The 5,319-nt window shown below is 46.2% G+C and overlaps 1 pseudogene; it reads left to right on the forward strand.

Annotated features, from left to right (window-relative positions):
* The first annotated feature begins 1,112 nt into the window (after nt 1-1,112).
* Nucleotides 1,113-1,563, forward strand: LOC102985836 (palmitoyltransferase ZDHHC7-like; annotated as a pseudogene).
* Nucleotides 1,564-5,319: the final 3,756 nt, after the last annotated feature.

A 5,319-nucleotide genomic window follows, 5' to 3' on the forward strand; every position in this document is an offset into this window, starting at 1 on the left:
TTCTAACTCAAGTAAGATGGTTCTTTGGGACACTGTCTTATCAGCATGCTGCCTTTCCAAATAAAGGCACTATACCTTGCCCCAATACCTCCTCTCTGGATTTATTGGCTTGTCATGTAGCAAGCCAGCATGAGCTTGGACTCCGTAACAATATCTCTCCTCCTCCTTCCTAACAGAACTCTGAGTTCAGAAGTTCACCTGCACGTAACCATGTGCTTCAGGGACTGCTTAGTCCCAGGCTTAGGAAGGAAGAGCAGGGGTTCCTGTTGTCTACGGCAATCCTGATGGGTACACACCTCTTGCCCAGGTTAGTATAGATATGCATATGTGATGCAACATATCCAACCAAGTGCTTACGCCCGGTAGAAACTTCATTTGTATTGATTAGTCACTACCTCCTAATTGGGGTGATCTCAAGCCACTAATATTACCACATAGTAATAATTGTCATTTATTGAGCATGTGCTGTGCTAAGCACACTAACAAGTGCTTTAGACACCTCACGTATAAACAAGCCCTAGGAGCAATCTCTCTGCTGGGGGAAGGGTTCAGGACTGACTTAATTTCTAGACAACGTATTTCAATTTGCATTAGCTAATCCATTTTGTTCAAAAGAACAAACCACTCTTTGACCCCAGTGGGAAGAAAAAGAAAAGGCCTCCTTATTACACGTCACGGTCACAAGAGAGAAGATTCCTTAGACCAGGGTAGACGCAGTATTGATTTTCACGAACCTACCTTGGAGAAAGCCCGGCTGCTGCAGGACCGTCATTTGAGTCACGCAGGAATGCTCAGGGAGGCTGGGCTCTGGCTCTCGAGTCTGCTAGGAGGCCGCCTTCTTCTGAGTGGCCGGGCAGAACGGAGCCCCGCCGAGCCGAGCTGCGGGGCCCACGCAGCGCTGGCCAGCAGCGCGGCTGCATGATGCGTGCCTGCCTTGTCCGCTGCAGTCTCCGCCAGCAGCAGGCTGGGAGTTGAAACGCCAGGCGATCCCCCCACCGCCCGGGCCTTGTATCCTATCCCACAGGACAGTATGCACCTTAAGGTCCTAAAGAAAAGGCACAAAATGTTCAAGGAATGTTTAGAAATAATTTGAGAGGGTGCGTAGGGAAACCATGCCGTCATCAGGACACCAGCTCTGGGATGCTAAGCATCATCCTCTCCTAAGAGAAAATGACTGTTATGACGCTTCAGCCTCCTCTGCCTTCGAGGCTGACGTGGCAGACAGAGTCCAGTTCATCCGCTTGGGCTGCGGCAGGGTCTCCGCCTGTGTCACGTGGCTTCTGGTCACCTATGCGAACTTTCTGGTGACATTGGTCTTGCTGCTGCCTTCCAAAGACTTCTGGTACTCCGGGGTCCACGGGGATCATTTTTAACTGCCTGCTGGTGCTTGCCCTGTGGTTTCTCACCTGAGGACCGTGCTCACCCAGCCGGGGGCAGTACCCAAAGGAAATGCTACTAAAGAAGGCATGGAGGTTTGCAGCTGAAGCCTGGAGAAGGGATCTGTACAAGTGTCCCAAGTGCTGCTGTATCAAGCCCGAGCGCGCCCACCACCTCAGTATTTAAACCCAAATCCACTCCATATACAATGACAAAGCGGAAATAGAGAGGCTGAAGAGTGAGAAGCCCACGTGGGAGCGGTGGCTGCGATAGGAAGGGATGAAGTCCGTCTTTGGGGGGCCCCCTCGAAGCTCTGGATGAACCCCTTCATCGGCTTCCGCTTTAGGCAACTGCAGACAAGACCCAGGAAAGGGGGCCCCCCGTTCTCAGTGTGAGGCCCTCTCATCATGCTGGAACTTGTTAACGGACTTTATTTATTTGAGGTCGGAAAGGGTATTAACAGCTCATCTGTGACCAACAGGGCAAATAGAACCTACACAGACCAACTGCTTGGAGCAAGCAGAGTATTATATATTTATGGTCACAGATGGCAGATTTTCCACACTAGTAACTGGGTGGCATTCTGATCAGTGTCACTGTCCAGTAATGAAGGTATGTGGCCACACAAAGAAGCCAAATGTCATTATCTTCCAGTACAGTTAAGGAGTTTTGTTAACATGCTTCGCATTTTCTAAGAAGGTGTGTGGGATATTGCACTGTTTATTAAAAATCCTGTGTGCCGAGCTGCTTTTCTCAATCATGAAGAAAACAAGCCAATCCAGCGAACGAGAATTCTGCAGCTGGTGGTTTCAGGGACCTCTCACTGACCCTCTCATTCACCAGTGACCCCCTCGGTCAAGCAGGAGCCGGTGTAGGCTTCCACTGAGCTGCAGCCATGCTCCCCTGCCAGGAAGTGGTGGTCCCTGACCCTGTGGGTGGGTCTGCGCGTGTCTGTGTGTGTGTGTGTGTGTGTGTGCGCCCGTGTGTTTTGAAGTGGGCAGTGTTGTTCAGGTGATGTAACATGTAATGGGTGTGTGCAGCAAACAAGCTATGTTTCAGAAACCGACGTTTCCAGGAAGAGGGGAGAGTGGTGTGGAGTCCTCCTGCCCTGGGGTTTACTATGAATGTATTGCATATTGGAGAATATCTCGATCCAAAAAACAATCATTCCTGTGTGGTAAAAAAAATAAATAAATAAATAATGCTCGTGGACGAACCACGAAGGTGGCAGTGAGTCTCAGAGCACGATCTAAATACACACGCGAGGTATGGGTCATAACAGACCCTCTTCTTGACCAGGGCCCAGCAGGCTCTCCTTCCAGATCCTGCCCACAGAAAGGTTAGCATCTCAAAGGTCCTTCTCCCTGAAAGTTGTTTCATTTGAAAAAACGGGTTCATTGCTCATTGGCTTCACTACAGTCTAACCACCAGGAACTCCTTGCCCTTTTCAACCTGCCAAGATTGTCCCCACTTCAGTCCTCTGCACTCCATGTTCCCTCTGGCCAGATGGATCTTCCCCAAGATATCCCATGACTCATTTCTTCATATCTTTCAATTTACTTAAATTTTATACTCTCAAAGTAACCTGATGTCTCTATATAAATTAGCAGTCCTGTCACTCTATCACCTTAGCGGAATTACTTTTCATAATAGAACTTGTTGCTATGTGGCCTTGCACTATTATATTTTTACCCTGGGTCACCCCAACTGGAATGTAAATTCCCTGAGGCTGAGGGCCGGACTTTGTCATTTTGTTCCTGATTTCCCCAGAGCCCAGAAGAAGTGTGCCTGGCACAAAGTTGGCACTCAATAAATAGTGCTGAATAAGCAAATGAATCATATTTATTATAGAGGTAAAATGTATTAAACTAAAAAAATTAGATTCTTAAGTGATCAGTACATGTTTTAAACCACTGGATCTTGAATATTAGTATGTTCTGCGTTTTCTTTCTCAAGTGTGTCTATAGTGGGGGAGGAGAGAATGTTCTTAAATTTTTTCAGGCTCATTGTAGAAATCAGGACCTTGAGATTCACATTCTTCTTTAAGGCCCATCTAGCACTCTTCTCACACCCCCACTTGTTAGGCTGCCTCTGGCATTTCAAGGTTTACATGGCAGATAAGAAGAGAGTTGTAGTGCAAGAAATATCTTACTTAACTCTAGCGTTGACCTGGCCTTGGTACTTTCTGGGCTTGGAGGGTGTTAAGACTGCTTCTGTTTCTTAGGGAGTGGTTGTAGTTTCTTCAGACATCACTCCTTCGCTGTTGGGATCTCTCGCTGCAGATACTTAGTGCAGGTAAAGTCTTCCCCTGATGCTACTCGCAAATCTCTGCCTTCCCAGCCTCTAGTTCCCTTGGTCCACTCCTCACAGGATATCATCTAAATTAGGATCCCATCATCCCTCTAGGCAGCCCTCTTGAACCTTCTTTTTAATCACTCTTGCTCAGCCTTCAGAATAACTAGACAGCTATAGCTTCTCACTTTTAAGCTTTGTCAGACTTTGAACCAGCCTTCTTTGCTGGACAGACTCCGGGTAACACAAGTAAAGCTGTTTGAGTGTTCTCCTTGAAGCACTGTCCAAAGCCATACATCGGGAAAATGCAAAAGATCTTCTAAATTTCTGAAAATTCCTGGAGTCTTACTTTCCATAGTCCCTTCTTCTTCAAGCCGCATTGTCTTTGCATCTGCCCTTGAACTGCACTCTAATTGACTCTGAGTTCTGCCAAGAAATCCACTTATACCAAAGCTTTCGTGAACCATGTAGACCTTATTTAGGAATTTGTAGGGGTGGCAGAGGCAATATTGAAATCATACCACTGACAGTAACCAAGTCAAACCACATCCCGCACACAACCTTTCTCTATCATGCAAAGCAATTCAGGCTTCTCAGACTCCTGCTCCCTAATTTGCCTACCCCAAATCAAGATTTTTCAACATAACAAATACCATTTCTATAAGAAAGGATCTGTCCTCAAAAAAAAGCAGTCATGTTTGTAAATATCAAAGTTTCTTTCTTGCATAAATGTATATGTATGTGAATGTACATGTCTATTTACATTAACAGAAAACAGTACATGATGGATTTCTTTACACTTTAATTTGAATAATATTAAAAACGCAGGGCTTCCCTGGTGGCGCAGTGGTTGAGAGTCCGCCTGCCGATGCAGGGGACACGGGCTCGTGCCCCGGTCCGGGAAGATCCCACGTGCCGCGGAGCGGCTGGGCCCGTGAGCCATGGCCGCTGAGCCTGCGCGTCCGGAGCCTGTGCTCCGCAACGGGAGAGGCCACAGCAGTGAGAGGCCCGCGTACGGCAAAAAAAAAAAAAAAAAAAAAAAAAAGCAAAATGTTGAAAGTTACAAGGTCATCACTGCTTTAAATATTATGTGCGTGCACACACATAGGAAATATGAAGCAAATGTCAACCTCAGCTCCCACTATGTCTCAGATGAGACCACTTTAGCAGTTTGATGTATTGTCAAGTGTTCTAAGGCTAATGCAGACATTTGCATGCGTATGTATAAAGGTGTGTGCAGTTTTTATAGAAATATAATTGTGTGAAACACACTGATCTGTAGGTTGTTTTTTCTGTTAACAATATATCCCCAACATCTTTCTGAGCAGTACGTACACCAGTCTATTTTTTTGGCTGCAGTGCATTCCGTTTCATGAATGCAGCGTAGTTGATGCAGACCACGCTCGCCACACCTCCTCACCACCACAACCGCATCTCCAGTCTTTTACAGCACCTAATCGGGGATGAGCACATCTTTTCCCAAATGTTTTGACTACGTTGTCTTTTATTCTCCACGTGAAATTTAGAATAATTTTTGAAAGGTCAAAGAAAAACAAACATCCCCCTGAAATTAACATTACAGGAAATGGAGATATCAGTTTGAAGGTGAATTAGCATCTTAAAATGTTGTCTTTCCATCCAGAAACAATG

Source organism: Physeter macrocephalus, chromosome 13 (genome assembly GCF_002837175.3).
Source record: "Physeter macrocephalus isolate SW-GA chromosome 13, ASM283717v5, whole genome shotgun sequence".
Taxonomy (NCBI): domain Eukaryota; kingdom Metazoa; phylum Chordata; class Mammalia; order Artiodactyla; family Physeteridae; genus Physeter; species Physeter macrocephalus.